General features: G+C 40.3%; 1 pseudogene; it reads right to left on the reverse strand.

The window, feature by feature from the left end:
• LOC102186178 overlaps positions 471–20,919 on the reverse strand; it is a 30,206-nt pseudogene continuing 9,757 nt past the window's right edge.

The following is a 20,919-nucleotide window of genomic DNA, read 5'->3' on the forward strand; positions in this document are numbered from 1 at the left end:
ATTTGAGCATTCTTTGGCATTACCTTTCTTTGGGATTGGAATGAAAACTAACCTTTTCCAGTCCTGTGGAAGCCAGATGTAAAGGCTTATAATTAGGAGAAACATCATGACCTTTTCGCACCTTTTCTTCCATTTCATACATGCACTATGCACAAAAGAGGGAGAGTTTGAGAAATGACTCATCAAATTATGCCTTTTATTTCGAACATGCACAGGAGAAGGCTCTCCATTGGTATACACTAACCATCTTATTATATTTTGTACTGATTACATAATAATACTCAATATTAGACAAGTACTAGCATATGTGATGGCCAATATTACAGTATACGGAGAATAGCAGATACATTTCTGCAGTGAGACAGCGCATGAGATGAGAGGTCAGAGAAGGAATTTTCAGGAAAACTGAAGGGCAAGAGGTGAATGATACCCTGATGAGAGGCAGTTGAAGCCAGATGATCTAACATTCCTCATACAGGAATGAAGCAGAGCTCGTAAGAAGGCAGCACAGAAACTAACCCACTGGCAACTGGGGTGGTGTCAATGTCCTTTGGGTCAACCACAGATTTCAAGGCAAACTTTTGTAAAATTGTGGTCAGGAATAAAAACAGTTCCATGCATGCCAGGCCCTCTCCCACACAAATCCAATTCCCTACAAACAAGAAATGCAGAGAGTACATATACTCCTTGTTTATGTACAGAACATTGTGTTTCTGGCTGTTAGAAAGAGACTGTGCATTTGATGAATGTTTCAATGAATGGAAGGAAAGCAGAATGGCTGGATAGACAGATGGACAAAGGGTAGGCACACATGCTATCCACTTAAATCTTATCTTAACAGGTATCCTTCTTTCAACAAACATTTATTGAGCATCAGCACTATACCACACACTTCATTAAGTATTCTCATACTATAGCTGCAATTTGATATTTTCAAGTTCAATCTTTTTCTAGAAACACACATATATTCATTATATTTTCTGTTCCCAATCTGATGGTCCAACATGTTTCTTCCCATTCTCCATAGCCTCTGTTCTCTGCTCTAAGTATATTTACTCTTCATCAACCTTGAAGTTTCAAAGATTTATAACAGTTTCTTTTGTCTAAGATGCACTTTTCTTACATTTTCAGAATGTAGCTCAAACTTTCTTTCTGAATTTGAAAGACCTGGGTCACCTCTCCAAGCTTCAGTAATCTAGCCCAACAATGGTGATGTATTGAGGGGAGGGAAAGTATATGGGCACTGTGATTGCTGCCCCACATCATGGACAAAAAAGCATTTTTACCATCCTTAGTGTGGGGATGAAAGTTCCAGCTGATGCCCAAAAGGTATCCTGCTCTTGGAAGTGATGAAGAAAATCAGCTTGTGCTACCTACTGAGAAAGCCATGAAGTACTCGCTCTTCTTAAAGTTGCCACTCTCATCCAGGAAGTGGCCAGGGTCAAATACATCTGGGTTGAGGAATTCTTTGTGAGCATGTAGCACAGAAGTCAGCAATGTTAATACATCTGTGCCCTGGAAAGAACAGATGAAGATAAACTGAACTACCCAAAAGTCCTGGAGCTGGACAAATGTTGCAAACCATTTAGTCCAATTTTATGATTTATAGATGAGGAATCCTAGGCTCTTGCCTGGAAAATCCCATGGATGGAGGAGCCTGGTAGGCTGAAGTCCATGGGGCCGCTAAGAGTCAGACACGACTGAGTGACTTCACTTTCACTTTTAACTTTCACGCATTGGAGAAGGAAATGGCAACCCACCCCAGTGTTCTTGCCTAGAGAATCCCCGGGACGGGGGAGCCTGGGGGGCTGCCGTCTATGGGGTCGCACAGAGTCGGACACGACTGAAGCAACTTAGCAGCAGCAGCAGCAGCACGCCTAGAGAAGGGCTGTGGCATTTTGAGCAAGACAGCAGCAGACAGAGCAAGTAATAAACAAAAATAAATTAAAGATGAGTGCAGTGATGTTGCATTAAATCTCAAAAGCATTTGAAATAGTGAGTATATGGGTCCTAGGGTGAATCCATTCTGCTTATAACCACATTTGGACACTGGTGTCCATCCATCACAGCTGCTTTGTCACTTCAATTTCCACTCTTCTCATATATGGACAATGGTTTGAAATGGAAATCACTATTGGAACTTGAAGTGTTTGGAGTTATCTGTCCATAGTACTTTTGTAAACAGATATCTGATCTAGTCAAAAATAACCTCTTCTATGATAATAATAAGTACTAGACTATTAGTATTAATCATTTTCATGCAGATTGTCTTATTTGAAAGTATAGGGTAGATTTCATTACAGATTAATCTCAAGCATAGAAACAGAAACAAAGATAAAATTAGAAAAATCATTTTATAACAATTCAGCATAGGATCATTAATTCAAGCAAATGTCACCCATAAATGCTAAAACTGTAGAGTGAATGGTTAAGAGGTTTGATATTTACAAAGCCCTGAAGTACTACACCATAAATTTTTATTAATTAAATGTAAAAAAAAATGAAACTCTCCCATAGAGAAATCTGGCAGATACTACTTTATTATATGAAGAACACCCCATACCAATAACCCTACCTCCCAAATGAATTTCAGTGGAACACAAATGCACCTATGTAGCTGTCTAACCAAATAGTAAATGAAATCTAATCTCTAAAAAACAATCGCCTGCAGAATATTTTACAAGACTACTAAATTGAATTCCTCACAAAGTTAAATGTTCAAAGAAATACAGAGCAAAGGGAACTGATAACAGGAAACTAAAGAGAAAAGGTAACCAAATTATATGCTTATTCTTAGGCTACATATTAAATTGCAAAGAAAAAAGAAAGCTATAAAGTATATTCTAGGCAAATCAGGAATTTTTAAGTATATGCTGTACATAAGATAATATGATTGTACTCATGGTAACTCTTGAGTGTAAATATTATTGTTCTCTTTATAAAAATCACTGTTAATGAGACATACACAGTAAAATAGAGAGATGTTGATGGATAGGTGGATAGATAGATAAACTGATATTAATGGAAGAAAATTTTACATACTGAGGAATGGGGAAGTCATTCTTGCTTATACTTCATTTAACTTGAATTTTACATTAAGTAAAGCAGCCTCTTTGTGACCTATCAGACATACATTATCCATCTGTTTAATCATTTTTTAAAAGGGTTGACTGACCAGAAATAAAAAAATGTTAAAAATACAGATTAAATGTTCTTGGGACATCAAAGCTGAAAAGACTCCCTCCCCAGGTCTCAAGGCCATACTGACTTTGTAAACATGCGGATCTTTGGAGGAAAAAAAAAGAATTCCTTGAAGGAATGTTTCCCTGACTTGCTTGATGCACTTTGTTCTGACAAAGTATACAACTGTGCCGAAAACCATGCTTCTCCACAGCAGCGCTTCAGAGTGGTCTGAGAGGCTGTCTCACAGGCTTAGTCCTAAATTTGGCTCAAATAAAACTCTTTTATTCCTAATATGGCTCAAGGTTTCATTGAGTCAGACAAGGTCGTGATCCATGTGGTTAGTTAGTTAGTTTTCTGTGACTGTGGTTTCGTTCCGTCTGCCCTCTGATGGAAGAGGATACGAGGCTTGTGGAAGTTTCCTAATGGAAAGGATGGCTTTGTAAAACTGGGTCTTGCTCTGGTGGGCAAGTAAATCTCAGTAAATGCTCAGTAAATTTTTAATCCAATTTTCTGTTTATGGGTAGGGCTGTGTTCCCTCCCTGTAGTTTGGCCTTCAAAAAGACTTATTTATGCCAACATATTGCAGCTTCCAGGACTGTGGTAGTCAGTGGCCCTGACCCCATGTCAGGCCCCTGTCAACCCAAGCCTCCACAGGCAAGTCCAGCTCAGTCTCTTGTGGGGTCATTTCTCCTTTCTCCTGAGTCTTGGTGCAAAGAAGGTTTTGTTGTTGCCCTGGGGGTTCTCAGTCCTGCCAGATGTCCAGGTTAGGAAATCTGTTGTGGGCCCTGGAATCTTTGCAACAGTGTAAGAACTTCTTGGCTATAATTGTTCTGCAGTTTGTGTGTCATCTGCTCAGTGGCTCTATGGTGGGCCAGTGGCGACCCCTTCCAAGAGGACTAATGCCACAAGCCGCGCCTCTGCTGCCGCCAGTGTCCTTGTCCCCACAGCAGGTCACTGCTGACCCATGCCTCTGGAGGAGACACTCAGACACTCAAAGGCAGGTGTAGCTCAGTCTCCTGTGGGGCGTCACTGCTCCTTGCCCTCAGTCCTGTGTGCACAAGGTTTTGTTTGTGCCCTCTGAGCATCCCTAATGGGTCTAAGATTTGATTTTAAATGCAATTGATCCTCTCCTACCATCTTGTTGAGGCTTCTCCTTTTTACTTGTGGATGTGGGGTACCTTTATTTGGTGGAATCCAGCATTCTCCTGTTGATGGTTGTTGTCCACAGGACTGGAAAAGGTCAGTTTTCATTCCAGTCCCAAAGAAGGGCAATGCCAAAAAATGTTCAAACTATGGCACAATTGCACTCATTTCACATGCTAGCAAAGTAATGCTCAAAATTCTCAAAGCCAAGCTTCAACAGTATGTGAACCAAGAACTTCCAGATACTCAAGTTGGATTTAGTAAAGGCAGAGAAACCAGAGATCAAATTGCCAACATCCACTGGATCATAGAAAAAGCAAGAGAATTCCAGAAAAACATCAACTTCTGCTTCATTGACTACCCTAAAAGCCTTTGACTGTGTGGATCACAACAAACCGTGGAAAATTCTTAAAGAGATGGGAATATCAGACCACCTTACCTGCCTCCTGAGAACTCTGTATGCAGGTCAAGAAGCAACATTTAAAACTGGACATGGAACAATGGACTGGTTCCAAATTGGGAAAGGAGTATGTCAAGGCTGTATATTTATGTTGTCACGCTACTTATTTGCAGAGTACATCATGTGAAATGCTGGGCTCAATGGAAGCACAAGCTGGAATCAAGATTCCTGGGAGAAATATCAATAACCTCAGATATGCAGATGACACCACCCTTATGGCAGAAAGCAAAGAGGAACTAAAAAGCCTCTTGATGAAAGTGAAAGGGGAGAGTGAAGACACTGGTTTAAAACTCAACATTCAAAACATGGAGATCATGAACGGCATCTTGCCCCATTACTTCATGGCAAACAGATGGGGAGAGAAGGGAAACAGTGAGAGACTTTATTTTCTTGGGCTCCAAAATCACTGCAGATAGTGACTGCAGCCACAAAATTAAAAGACCCTTGCTTCTTGGAAGAAAAGCTATGTCCAACCCAGACAGCATATTAAAAAGCAGAGACATTACTTTGCCAACAAAAATCCATCTAGCTAAAGCTATGGTTTTTCCAGTAGTCATATATGGATGTGAGAGCTGGACCTGAAAGAAGCCTGAACCCCAAAGAATTGATGCTTTTAAACTGTGGTGTTGGAGAAGACTCTTGAGGGTCCCTTGGGATGCAAGGAGATCAAACCAGTCAATCCTAAAGGAAATCATTAGAAGGACTGAATATTCATTAGAAGGACTAATGCTGAAGCTGAAGCTCCAATACTTTGGCCACCTGATGCAAAGAGCCAACTCACTGGAAAAGGCCCTGTGCTGGGAAAGATTGAGAGCAAGAGAAGAAGGGAACAACAGAGGATGAGATGGTTGCATGGCATCACCAACTCAACGGACATGAGTTTGCACAAACTGTGGGAGATGATGAGGGACAGGGAGGCCTGGTGTGCTACAGTCCCTGAGGTGGCAAAGAGTCAGACACGACTGAGTGACTGAACTGAACTGAACTGAAACTGACTTTAAAAATTTAACAAAATGTATATAAAACATCATGCTTAATAATTTATGTTAATCTTCACCCTGCAAGAGATCAGAAATGATGAAGGATGAAACAAAGATATTTACCCAGATAGTATGACAATGTATATAGAAACTGCAATTAATTATTAGTATTTTTTTTAATTTAGCAATGCTGCTTTATATAAGGTCATCCAAATGATAAAATTAATTATACCTCTGTATTCCAGATAATAAAATGTTGGTCATTATTTAAAACTTATAACAGTATCAAGCATCTTGCATAAAAGTTTTGCAAGCCAATTTACTGAAAAAGACATTATTGGGAAAATTAAAGAAAGCTCCCCAAACCAAGGACTGTATACCATGCCCATTAATTGAAAGACTCAATGTGTCATGATGTTAAGTCTTTTCAAATTGATCTAATGTCACCCAGATAAAAATCCCAGCAGACTGTTTTGGTAAATTGACTGACACTCATACTAACAAATATCAAATAAAAATTGATAACATTTGGAAAAATAAACCTTTAAGATCAGACAAACAATACAAGAGACAGAACAAACTGGGACGCTTGCACTGTCAGCTACCAAAGCCTGTTATAAAGCTTTACAGGCTAAACTAGAAACAGCACACCTTTCATCAAGCCACCACACCCAGGATTTTTGTGTTCATAGAGGACTGCACTCATACTGTGTAAATGGGACCTTCAAGACTACCAAGGTCAGTATAAGAGGAAACAATCTTACCAGGTGGCGCTAATGTAAAGAACTCTGCTGCAAATGCAGGAGACATAGGAGACACGGGTTCAATCCCTGGGTCAGGAAGATTCCCTGGAGAAGGGAATGGCAACCCATTCCAGCATTCTTGCCTGGAGAATCACATGGAGAGAAGAGCCTGGCAAGCTACAGTCCATGGAGTCACACAGAGTCAGACACAACTGAAGCAACCTAGCACTCAAGCAATCTTACCTTGGGGATGAGGTAATTTCTGAATTTAATGTCACGGGTCATGACATGGGGCAGACTGCTGGGGACCAGATCAACGTATCTCTGGATCCCATGGACCACAACATCCATGTAGGGCATGAGGCTCCTGTCCTCCATGCAGGGGCTCTGATGTCTGCCAAGCACGTGGTCAGTCTCTTCCTGGACCTTAGCTGGTAACAGATAAGTAAGAATGATAGAGAGAGAAAAGTACACACCACATTTGCATACAAATTTAAGGACATTATGAAGGTGCTCCAACAACATTATAAACATCAGTTATAGTTCAGAAACTCACCTAAACATAAAGAGATAACTGATATAGATATATTTAACTCTCCTGTGAACTAGGCTTAAGATACATCTATATATACCTCTTTATTAGTATACATAATAAGACAAACAGAAACTCCCTGCATTTAGGGAACTACGATAGAGAAAGGAACTAAAAGTCTCTGAATTCAAGAAGTTGATTCTTCCCTAACCTTGCCTCTCGGCTGTGCACCTCACTCTTTTCCTCTTTTTCTGCCCAGCGTCCCTGAGTGTAGAGCCTGTTGGTTTCAGTTTCTCTGAAGAATAAGCCTCTCTCATCCCACTGGAGAAAATGTTACATGATAAAAGGATTTGTCAAGGGGACAAGGCAGAGACAGCTACTTTTTTCAGTCTCTTTCCTTCTACCCTCTTTGACATTTGGTACTTCTAAATACTGAACTTTATGGGGCTATAGGGATATATATTAACTTTGATTAGCTACCTTTTCCTTTCTACATTTAGGATGCAGCTTCATCTTCCCTACTGAGTTCATTATTACTCCTCAGTATGTTCTCTGTGCTTCAGAAATGTGCTGAAGATTTGCTAGCTATCTCCTGACCTCCTCTCGTTCAACTTTAAAACTCTTATTCTTGTTTGTAATAAGTTTTTAATGGGATGGTGAAACAGGACAAGATAATGTCTTTTCTAACCCACCATGCACAATCATAAACTCTTACAAGGTAAATTTCAAAAAAAAAAAAGTACTTTTAAAATATAAAATTGTTGACCCTCAAAATTCTTATTTTGTCAAGCATCATTTTTATAGAAACAGACTTCTGGATTTTAAAAAAAAAAAAAACCTTTATAGGCATCTTATGCCTAAAAGGTACAATTTCTTATGACTCTAAATGCTTAGAGCACTTCCCAGAATGTGGGCCTCCCTGGTGTCTCAGGCAGTAAAGAATTCACCTGCAATGCAGGAGACCCAGGTTCAATTTCTGGGTCAGGAAGATCCCTTGGAGAATGGAATGGCAACCCACTCCAGAATTCTTGCCTCAAGAATTCCATGGACAGAAGAGTTTAGATGGCTACCGTACATAGGGTCACAAAGTATCAGACACAACTAAGTGACTTTCACTCACTCATCACTCCGAGAATGTGGATGTTATCTCAAGCAACCTCATTAAGTTTTAGAATTTCCACTCAGACCTCAACAAACAGAAGTTCCATTTTCCCTACTCTGACTTTAGAACACGGCATTTTCAGAATGAGCAGATGTGTAAGTGGCCCTTCCATAATAAAACCAATACGCAGTCCCAGGCTATGAAATGAAATGACCTCTCATGAAATCCAGATGCTGCTGTATTGATTTTGCTGCTGTCCACCGTGTCTTCAACCTCTCAGGTTATGCAAAAATGTTCTTTTATTATTTAATGAAAGATCCCTTCATTAAATCTGAAAACATTAAGCAGCTCAAACAGAGATTTAAGTAATTCTCTAAGAGTAACAAGAAGGAAAGCACTCCCAGTTTCTTTCCAGTATCTCTTCTGAAATCATCCTGACCACCATGTTATCATACCTACGACCTCTGGGTGCTTCACCAGGAGGAGGAGCCCATATATCCCAGGGTAGTGCTTGTTGTCTCTGTAACAGCTCCAAACAAATCAAATATAGTAGCTGTCAAGCTTCCAAATGCAAAGTCCAATTGTTCATTGTGCTTTTCCTAGGAATGATTTGATACAATTATTTGACAATTATTAACTTTTCAGAATTACAGGTAATCCAAAATAACTCACATTATTTTAAAGTTAAGCTAATTTTATATGTGTGTGTGTGTGTGTGTGTGTGTGTGTGCACTAAGTCGCTTCAGTCGTGTCTGACTCTTTGTGACCCTAGGGACTATAGCCCGCCAGGCTCCTCTGTCCATGGGATTTTCCAGGCAAGAATACTGCAGTGGATTGCTGTGCCCTGCTTCAGGGGATCTTCCCAATCCAGGGATCGAACCTACATTTCTTACATCTCCTGTATTGGCAGATGGGTTCTTTACCACTAGTGCCACCGGGGAAGCCACACACACACACACACACACTGCAAGGTACAATTTTAGAAAAAAACTACTGTAGAATATAGCAAGAGATTATAGATCAGCTGACTCAAACATCAGTTTCTCATAACTTACTCCTCGCTTGCCTAAAAGTTCCTTCCATTCATCAGCCTCTTTTGCATTTAGGTGAGCCAAGCAGTGGGCTTCCCTGGAGGAATCCACTTGCCAATACAGGAGACGTGGGTTCGACTCCTGGGTTGGGAAGATCCTCTGGAGTAGGAAATGGCAACCTGCTCCAGGATGCTTACCTGGGAAATTTCATGGACAGAGGAGCCTGGCGGACTATAGCCCATGGGGTCACAAAAGAGTCAGACACAACTTAGCAACTAAACAACAACAACAAGCAACACAGTTTTTGCCAGTGAGATACAAGCAGAAGGCTATTAGAATTGTTTCCTCTATGCCCTCCTTCCTACCCAAAACAAATATTTGAAGGAGTTATTAGAATACACCAACATCATTTGGGGACAGGAAGTTTTAATAATGAGTGAGCCTGGCAGGCTACAGTCCAAAGAGTCACAAAGAGTCAAAAGCAACTGAGGCGACTTAGCTTACATGCACATGAGCTCCATATACTCAGCACAAGTAAATACAACTGGAAGGGATATGAATCCCTGATATTTCAAGACTACTGTACTATTCCTACACTGACAGAAGATTCTTCATATGTGAGATAGATATGGCCATTACTTGTTAAAGCATTTATTAATAGGTTTTCTCTTATTTATAGATGAACAAAATAAAACTAATCTTAATTAGTAGAAATAGATATATTAGGGGCATAACATGAAAGATGTTATAAGCCTGAATCAAGATCTCATTACTCTCTTCTTTGTTAAAAATGTACATGAACTCAATACTGTCTGTATATTCATGATGAAGCTGAAATTGTATAAAAGTTAATACTGCAGCACAACCTGAAATGAACTATATGTAAATTATAATAAAGAGGATGGATTCACAAAGACAATACAGGACCATCATGGTTGTATTCCACATGCAATACAGTTAGCAGCTTGACCTAAGAAACAAATGTAGGAATAAAAAGAATATACAGCTTGAAGTTACACTACAATCATAAAAACAGAAAGTAGAGGCTTTCTCTGCCCAAGGGGAAAAAGGGATGGGAAGGAGTAATGCAATGCCAAAGCTGACAAACTAAGTGAACATCTCTCATAAATAAGGAGACAGACAGCGGTCGAAAAGGACAAGTAACGCTGTTTTAGGATTGATGCGATGATGTGACACAGAATACATAGCAAGCAGGCAGTTTTAAATACTGAGCAGAAGGGATCGTTGGAGAAGGCAATGGCACCCCACTCCAGTACTCTTGCCTGGAAAATCCCATGGACGGAGGAGCCTGGTAGGCTGCAGTCCATGGGGTCGCCTAGAGTCGGACACGACTGAGCGACTTCACTTTCCCTTTTCACTTTCATGCATTGGAGAAGGAAATGGCAACCCACTCCAGAGTTCTTGCCTGGAGAATCCCAGGGACGGAGGAGCCTGGTGGGCTGCAGTCCATGGGGTCGCCTAGAGTCGGACACGACTGAGCGACTTCACTTTCACTTTTCACTTTCATGCATTGGAGAAGGAAATGGCAACCCACTCCAGAGTTCTTGCCTGGAGAATCCCAGGGACGGTGGAGCCTGGTGGGCTGCTGTCTATGGGGTTGCACAGAGTTGGACACAACTGAAGCAACTTAGCAGCAGCAGCAGCAGAAGGGATCGTTAACATGAAAAAAAAAAAAAAGCATATTTTATAAACATGTCTCTCCGTTCAGTTCAGTTCAGTTCAGTCGTTCAGTCGTGTCCGACTCTTTGCAACCCCATGAATCGCAGCACGCCAGGCCTCCCTGTCCATCACCAACTCCTGCAGTTCACTCAGACTCACATTCATCAAGTCTGTGATGCCGTCCATCCATCTCATCCTGGGTCGTCCCCATCTCCTGCCCCCAATCCTTCCCAGCATCAGAGTCTTTTCCAATGAGTCAACTCTTCTCATGAGGTGGCCAAAGTACTGGAGTTTCAGCTTCAGCATCATTCCTTCCAAAGAACACCCAGGGCTGATCTCCTTCACAATGGACTGGTTGGATCTCCTTGCAGTTGAAGGGACTCTCAAGAGTCATCTCCAACACCACAGTTCAAAAGCATCAATTCTTCGGCGCTCAGCCTTCTTCACAGTGCAACTCTCACACCCATACATGACCACTGGAAAAACCATAGCCTTGACTAGACGGACCTTAGTCGGCAAAGTAATGTCTCTGCTTTTTAATACACTGTCTATGTTGGTCATAACTTTTCTTCCAAGGAGTAAGCGTCTTTTAATTTCATGGCTGCAGTCACCATCTGAAGTGATTTTGGAGCCCCCAAATTTCCCATGGAGTGATGGGACCAGATGCCATGATCTTCGTTTTCTGAATGTTGAGCTTGAAGCCAACTTTTTCGATTTCCTCTTTCACTTTCATCAAGAGGCTTTTCAGTTCCTCTTCACTTTCTGCCATGACTAGCATTAATTTTATGATGCATATATAATCTCCAGGGCCCCAGTGCCATGTCTATTATTATGTAATAAACACAACTAAGACAGACTAAACTCACTGAATGTGTGCTCTTGTTAATTTCCCTCAGTAACAGTGGCATCACACAAGCTTTTGGCTTCTCAGTTCAAAATTACTCAAGTCAGTTAAAAAAGCAGTGCTCTCATAAAACAATATTAGTGTTTCCATTGCTTGAATTTGATTTGCAGATACAGTGGTTATGTGTACACAGCCTATCATTATTACACAAAACAATTAAAGATAACCTAAATAAACAAATAGCTTACCTTGTCATAGATCTGGACACTCGGTATTGTGAGGATGGCATTTCTAGAGTAATGTCACACAAAAGGCAGAGAGGATGTTCTAGGAATCAGTCCATCCACTGAAACAACTACTGGCCACGCACAAAGGGTCGGAGCAATTATTTTTGCACCCTGGAAATTAAACACTTACAGCATCCAGGAGTATGCTTAGATAAATGTGTCTGGTACATAAATCGAACCAGTGTTTTCTTAGGTCAGTCTCCCAGGCAATACAAAGAAAAACAAAAATAAACAAACAGGACCTAATCAAACTAGTAAGCTTTTGCACAGCAAAGGAAACCATAAACAAAACGAAAAGACAACCTACAGAATGGGAGAAAAGTATTTGCAAATGATGCGATCAACCAGTGTTTAATTTTCAAAATATACAGCTTATACAACTCAGCAACACAAATATAAACAACCCAGTTGAAAAACAGGCAGAAGACCTCACCAGACATTTCTCCAAAGAATACATACCGATGGCCAAACCAACAATCTAAATTCTGTATCCTTCAAAATTTCCTTAGAAAGTGAAGGAGAAATGAAGACTTTCTGAGCAAACAAGCAAACAAAATTGAGGGAATTTGTTGCCAGTTAAACTGGCTTGCAAAGAATGTTTTAAAAATCTTTAGAGAGAAGGAAAATCATATAGGTGAGAAACGCATCTACATAAAGAAAGGGTTGAAAGAATGAGTGACAGTAAAATAAACAGTTTTGCTTGTTTACTTTATTGCTCTAACAGATAAAGATTTGCAGAAAATAGTAGCAATATATTTGATTATGTAATGGTTATGGACATATGTATAAATATACATATGCTTATATATGGACTTCCCTGGTGGCTCAAACGGTAAAGCGTCTGTCAACAACGCGGGAGATGTGGGTGCAATCCCTGGGTCGGGAAGATTCCCTGGAGAAGGAAATGGCAACCCGCTCCAGTACTCTCGCCAAGAAAATCCCATGGACAGAGGAGCCTGGTGCAGGCTACTGTCCACGGGGTCGCAAAGAGTCAGACACGACTGAGCGACTTCACTTACCCTTACCTTATGCTTATATGTAAGTGGAATGAACCGCAACAATGATACAGAGGATGGAAAGGAAGAAGTATAATTATTCGTTATTATAAGAGACATTAACTGTAAAGTGGAGTGGTGTTATTCGCAAGTGCATCAGAGCATTTAAATATGTGAGGCAAAACTGACAGAACTTCAAGAAATAGAAACAAAATGAATAAACTACTTCAGTTCAGATCAGTTCAGTTCACTCACTCAGTTGTGTCTGACTCTTTGCAACCCCATGTACTGCAGCATGCCAGGCCTGCCTGTCCATCACCAACTGCCGGAGTTTACCCTAACTCATGTCCATTGAGTCTGTGATGCCATCTAACCATCTCATCCTCTGTCGTCCCCTTCTCCTCCTGCCTTCAATCTTTCCCAACATCAGGGTCTTTTCAAATGAGTCAGCTCTTTGCATCAGGTGGCCAAAGTATTGGAGTTTCGGCTTCAACATCAGTCCTTCCAATGAACACCAGGATTGATTTCCTTTAGGATGGACTGGTTGGATCTCTTAAGACTTAAAATAAATTTAATCAAGGAGGCGAAAGATCTGCTGGAAACAATAAAAAAGAAAATGAAGAGGATTGATTAATGAGAGATATCCCATGTATATGAATAAGAATTAATATTGTTAAAATGTCTATATTACCAAAAGCAACCTACAGATTCAATGAAATACGTATCAAAATAGAACTTTTCACAGAAATAGAAAAAAATTAAAATTCACATGCAAGGTTTTCTCTGGTGGTCCAGTAGTTAAGAATCTGCCTACCAGTGCAGTGGGCATGAGTTCACTCTCTGCTCCAGGAAGATCCCACGTGCCATGAGGCAACTAAGCCCATGCACCACAACTACTGAGCCCAGGCACCCTAGAGTCTATGCTCTGCAACAAAAGAAGCCACCACAGTGAGAAGTCCATGCACCACAACTAGAGAATAGCTCCCACTTGCCACAGCTAGAGAGAGCCTGCAGAGGAATGGAAACCCAGTGCAGTCAAAAGTCAATAATTAACATTTTTTTTTAATTCATATGGAACAACAAAGGACCCTACATAGCCACTGTAATACTAAAAAAGAACAAGGGTGGAGGAATTGCACTTTCTGATTTCAAACTATATTACAAAGCTATAATAATCAAAACAGTATAAAAACAGCTACACAGACCAATGTAAAAGAATAAAGAACCCAAAAATAAATCGACAGATTTATGATCAACTGATCTCAAGATACATAATCTGGAAAGCACAATTTCTTAAAAATAGAGCGCTGGGAAAACTAGGTCACCACCTACAAAAAATAATTTGAGTCATTATCTTACAACATACAAAACATCACCTCAAAATGGACTGAAGCCGTAAACATAAGACCTAAAGCCATGAAACACCTAGAAGAAAGCAAAAAGGGAAAGCTTCTTTATATTGGTCTGGGCAATGATTTGTTCAATATGATACCAAGAGCATAGGAAAAACAAGCAAAAATACAATATTTTTTCCTACCAGTAATCCTAGCCACAAGTACCCAGGAAGTAAAGAGTACATCTTATAACCCAGTCTGGCAGAGAACAAGTTCAAAATCCCATTCAACTCCTAAGCATAGCCTCCAGCATACGTGTATCAAAACAGCATATTGTACACATTAAATGGGCTTCTCCAGTGGCTCAGTGGTAAAGAATCTGCCTGCATTGCAGGAGACACAGGTTCAATCCCTGGGTCTGGAAGATCCCCTGGAGGAGGGCACGGCAACCCACTCCAGTATTCTTGCCTGGAGAATCCCATGGAGAGAGAAGCCTGGTGGGCTACAGTCCATAAGGTCCCAAAGAGCTGTACACAACTAAAGCGATTGAGCATGCATGCACACACACATTAAATACATTAAATATTTCCAAGTTTTACTGAGGTATAATTGACAGGTAAAAAATTATTTAATTGAAATAGAAGAACTATCTGACCAACTGGGCTTCTCTGATAGCTCAGCTGATAAAGAATCTGCCTGTAATGAGGGAGACCTAGGTGCAAAACTTAGGTTGGGAAGATCCCCGGAAAAGGGAAGAGCTACCCACTCCAGTATTCTGGCCAGTATTCACATTAATTAGGCTAGCTCTAATAATTACAAAAATTTATAAAATACATATTGGCCACTATGTGGGTAAACAGGACCCCTGTACATTGCTCGTGGGAACATGACTACTGTAGTCGCTGTAGAAAAGGTTGGCAGTTCCTCAAAATTATACATAAAATTGCCACATATCTCAACTCTACTCTTATAAATACACCCCACAAAAAATGAAAAAATGTCCATCAAAAACTTGTACACAAATGTTTACAGTAACTCTATTCATAAGACTCAAAGACAGAAACAACACAGATGTCCACCAATAGATGAATGCATTAAAAAAATTATATGTGCAAAAATAGAATATTATTCATCCATAAAAGAAAATAACAAAGTACTGATACATGCAACTTAGATGAACCTCCTAAATACTATACTAGGTGAAAGAGCTAGAAACAAAAGGGACAATGCTGTGAGACCTTTCATATGATGTATACATAATAGGCAAATTCATAGAGATATAAAGCGGATAACAAGTTAACACAAGATGTGTTAGTGATCATTTACTGGGAGGGTATGTTTCTGCAGACTGATAAAAAAGTTTTGAAATTAGAGAGAGCAAGTAATTACACAATATTGTGAGTGCAATAAATACCACTAAATTGTACACTTTAAATGGATAATTGTATGCTATGTGAATTTCATCCCATTTTTTTAAATGACATTACTCCACAAACTGATCTACAGATTTCCTACAATCCCTACCAAAATCACCACTGTCTTCCTGGCAAAAATTGATGAGCTTATCCTATAGTTAGTCTGAAAATTCAGGGCACTGAGAATAGCCGAAATACTCTTAAAAATTAACAACAAAGTTAGAGGATTCACACTTCTCAACTTCAAAACTAACTATAGTACAATGCTAGTAATTAAGAAGAACAGATAATGTGTTATGGTAGAAGGTTTTCATATAAACTATTGGAAAAGATTTCAGATTACACAAATAAACCCTTCCACTGATTAAGTCAACTGATTTTTGACTTAATGCCATAATGGTTCGTGTGGGGAAAACAGTCTTTTCAACAAATGGTGCAGGGTTCAGTCTGGGATACCAGCCTCAAACTCCATATCTATGACAATTCATTTTACTTTACACTCAATTAAGGCTTCTCTCTTTCATTCACCTACTCTTTCCCATCATACACCTTTGCACTTCTACATATACTATTCACCCATCTGAAATTCCTTTCCTTCTCCTTCATGCAAATATATTAAATTTATTTTCAACCACCTGACATGCAGAAGTCCAGCTATATTAAGCCATTCTCTTCCATTCCCTCAAACAGTGTGTGCAGAGATCATACCCATCTTCATATTATACTATGATATTTGTATTTTATACCTGTTTCTAATTATTTATTTTTCACCTGAGGAGTCATTCTGACTCTTCTTGGGTATACTCAGTTCAGTTCAGTTCAGTCGCTCAGTCACATCCAACTCTTTGCGACCCCATGAGTCACAGAACGCCAGGCCTCCCTGTCCATTACCAACTCCCGGAGTTTACTCAAACTCATGTCCATCGAGTCGGTGATGCCATCAAGCAATCTCATCCTCTGTCCTCCCCTTCTCCTCCTGCCCCCAATCCCTCCCAGCATTAGCATTTTCCAATGAGTCAACTCTTCTCATGAGGTGGCCAAAGTACTGGAGTTTCAGCTTTAGCATCAGTCCTTCCAATGAACACCCAGGACTGATCTCCTTTAGGATGGACTGATTGGATCTCCTTGCAGTCCAAGGGACTCTCAAGAGTCTTCTCCAACACCACAGTTCAAAAGCATCAATTCCTTGGCGCTCAGCTTTCTTCACAGTCCAACTCTCTCATCCATACATGACCACAAGAAAAACCATAGCCTTGACTAGACGGACCTTTGTTGGCAAAGTAATGTCTCTGCTTTTGAATATACTATCTAGGTTGGTCATAACTTTCCTTACAAAGAGTAAATGTCTTTTCATTTCATGGCTGCAATCACCATCTGCAGTGATTTTGGAGCCCAAAAAAATAAACTCTGACACTGTTTCCACTGTTTCTCCATCTATTTCCCATGAAGTGATGGGACCAGATGCCATGATCTTCGTTTTCTGAATGTTGAGCTTTAAGCCAACTTTTTCACTCTCCTCTTTCACATTCATCAAGAGGCTTTTTAGATCTTCTTCACTTTCTGCCATAAGGGTGGTGTCATCTGCATATCTGAGGTTATTGATATTTCTCCCAGCAATCTTGATTCCAGCTTGTGCTTCTTCCTGTCCAGTGTTTCTCATGGTGTACTCTGTATAGAAGTTAAATAAGCAGGGTGACAATATACAGCCTTGACGGACTTCTTTTCCTATTTAGAACCAGTCTGTGCTTCCATGTCCAGTTCTAAGTGTTGCTTCCTGACCTGCATATAGGTTTCTCAAGAAGCAGGTCAGGTGGGCTGGTATTCCCATCTCTTTCAGAATTTTCCACAGTTGATTGTGATCCACACAGTCAAAGGCTTTGGCATAGTCAATAAAGCAGAAATAGATGTTTTTCTGGAACTTTCTTGCTTTCCCCAGGATCTAGCAGATGTTGGCAATTTGATCTCTGGTTCCTCTGCCTTTTTGAAACCAGTTTGAACATCTGGAAGTTCACGGTTCACGTGTTGCTGAAGCCTGGCTTGGAGAATTTTGAGCATGACTTTACTAGCGTGTGAGATGAGTGCAATTGTGCAGTAGTTTGAGCATTTTTTGGCATTGCCTTTCTTTGGAATTGGAATGAAAACTGACCTTTTCCAGTCCTGTGGCCACTGCTGAGTTTTCCAAATTTGCTGGCATACTGAGTGCAGCACTTTCACAGCATCATCTTTCAGGAGTTGAAACAGCTCAACTGGAATTCCATCACCTCCACTAGTTTTGTTCATAGTGATGCTTTCTAAGGCCCACTTGACTTCACATTCCAGGATGTCTGGCTCTAGATGAATGATCACACCATCATGATTATCTGGGTCGTGATGATCTTTTTTGTACAGTTCTTCTGTGTATTCTTGCCACCTCTTCTTAATATCTTCTGCTTCTGTTAGGTCCAGATCATTTCTGTCCTTTATCAAGCCCATCTTTGCATGAAAAGTTCCCTTGGTATCTCTAATTTTCTTGAAGAGATCTCTAGTCTTCCTCATTCTCTTGTTTTCCTCTATTTCTTTGCATTGATCGCTGAGGAAGGTTTTCTTATCTCTCCTTGCTATTCTTTGGAACTCTGCATTCAGATGCTTATATCTTTCCTTTGCTCCTTTGCTTTTCACTTCTCTTCTTTTCACAGCTATTTGTAAGGCCTCCCCAGACAGCCATTTTGCTTTTTTGCATTTCTTTTCCATGGGGATGGTCTTGATCCCTGTCTCCTGTACAATGTCATGAACCTCTGTCCATAGTTCATCAGGCTCTATATCTATTAGATCTAGTCCCTTAAATCTATTTCTCACTTCCACTGTATAATCATAAGGGATTTGATTTAGGTCATACCTGAATGGTCTAGTGGTCTTCCCCACTCTCTTCAATTTAAGTCTGAATTTGGCAGTAAGGAGTTCATGATCTGAGCCACAGTCAGCTCCTGGTCTTGCTTTTGCTGACTGTATAGAATTTCTCCATCTTTGGCTGCAAAAAATATAATCAATCTGATTTCGGTGTTATTTAATATGCCAAGCCCTGGTTAACAACTGTAGTATAAATATTAATATAATATAGTCTCTGTATTGAGAGAAATTTTCACTTCACAAATACATAATTTTCTATGTTGACAGATGTATTTGTGGGAGAAAATCATGACCCTGGACCAAATATGATAATTTTTTCCTATATTCATATATCATGTTATATGAGTATAGGCTTCCCTTGTGGCTCAGATGGTAAGGAGTCTGCTTGCAATGCAGGAAACCTGGGTTCGATCTCTGGGTTGGGAAGATCCCCTGGAGGAGGAAATGGCAATCCACTCCAGTATTCTTGCCTGAAGAATCCCATGGACAGAGAAGCATGGTGGGCTACAGTCCATGGGGTCACATACAGTCGGGCATGACTGAGTGACTAACACACACACATATGTTGACAGATGCATTTGAGGGAGAAAATTATAACCATGGATCAAATATGATAATTTTTCCTATACTCATATATCATGTTTATAGCATAAATGCATTTTTATCTCAATTCTCTCATATTTTATCTCAATTCTTCCTTACCATCATGATATATAGGATGACATGAAATACTATGATTTACATTTGTAGATGACAAAAGAATTTAGACAACCTGAAAAGAACACAGAGCTGGTCCTTGATGTTTCTACTTCTGTCTCATACACTCAAACATAAAATCAATATTTTAGGGCTGAAAGGATCCTAAAGAACCAGGAAACACAACCAATATTTTATGGACAAAGTAACTGGGCACTAGAGGAATTAAGTAACTTCTGTGATGTCTCTTAGGCAGAGGGTAGAACACAGCTTAGCACAGGGTACACCTGTAATGTTTGTTCATGTTTCTTACACACACAAAAACAATCATTTTGTTGTTCCCAAAGCAGTTACCTTGTAGGTTAAGATGCCAAATGAAGCATCAAGATCTCCCTCCTATCCCAGTTGTCCTCTGGCAGCACTCTCCCCTATGAAGGAGATATTCTCCTCCCTACTAAATGCAGATATTTCTGTCAACTAATGTGCTTAAGTAGGAACTATGTGTGTGTGTGTGTGCGTGCACTAAGTTACTTCAGTCGTGTCTGACACTTTGTGACCCTATGAACTGTAGCCTGCCAGGCTCCTCTGTCCATGGGATTCTCCAGGCAAGAATACTGGAGTGGGTTGCCATTCCCGCCTTCCTGACCCAGGGATGGAACCTGCATCTCTCACATCTCCTGCATTGCAGATGGATTCTTTACCCATGAGCCACCAGGAAAGACCTAAATAGCATCTAAGTGGTGTGAAATCAAAGTATCTCCTTCCATATCAATAAACAAGAAATGTCATAGCCATTAGTGATTTCTGGGCTCCAAATGTAAATGAGGGCTCCCAAAACTGAGATCTGACAGATGCTGCCACCCCCTCAAGATGACTGCTGAGGAGCTGGGAGAAGTCAAGAAGAAACTTAAGAGGCTGCATTCCTCTAGGTGAACAAGGAAACTGGATTTGGCCCCAGAAAGCTGAGGTGCATATGGAAGGAATGAATTCAGTGAGCCAAGAGGCTTGCACCTCCTCATACACAGAACGCTAGATTCCTTAACTTGATATCTGATCTTTGATGTTCAGTCTGCTTGCTCCCTTTGTTGCAAACTTGTATATAGCCTGACTCTCCTGCCTCCTTGGAGCAGTTTTCTCAGATGTGGTCACCCTCACTCAGAGTCCTAACCATTCCCACCAAATAAAATAACTCTCTTATTTCAGGATGTGACTATATTTTTTTAGTCAACAGTGGAGATTGAATGACAAGACTTGTGAGTAATGGGAGCCTTTCCAGAAGGACCTAGAAGTCCTTCAATTGCTGCAGGCATCCCTTTGGAGAAGTTACCAAAGTAGTTTCTGGAAATTGGTGTGAAAACCACTGAACAGTGTCAATAGGACTGAATTGCAGTTCTGTTTTCTGGGCATGCATTTTCTTGTCTGTCATCAAAGGGCTCAACCATCAGCCCCAGATGAACACTCTATGATGCTAAGCTCTCGGCAGGACTGTGCTCTTCACACTTTCACCTCAGTTTGGTGTATAGAAATCTGGACCTCATGGAGAAAATAGCAGAAATGATTTTGTTAGGGGAAGCACACTGATTGAAACAGCCCACCCTGGCCAGGCAC

The sequence above is a fragment of the Capra hircus genome, chromosome 26, assembly GCF_001704415.2.
Source record: "Capra hircus breed San Clemente chromosome 26, ASM170441v1, whole genome shotgun sequence".
Classification (NCBI taxonomy): Eukaryota; Metazoa; Chordata; class Mammalia; order Artiodactyla; family Bovidae; genus Capra; species Capra hircus.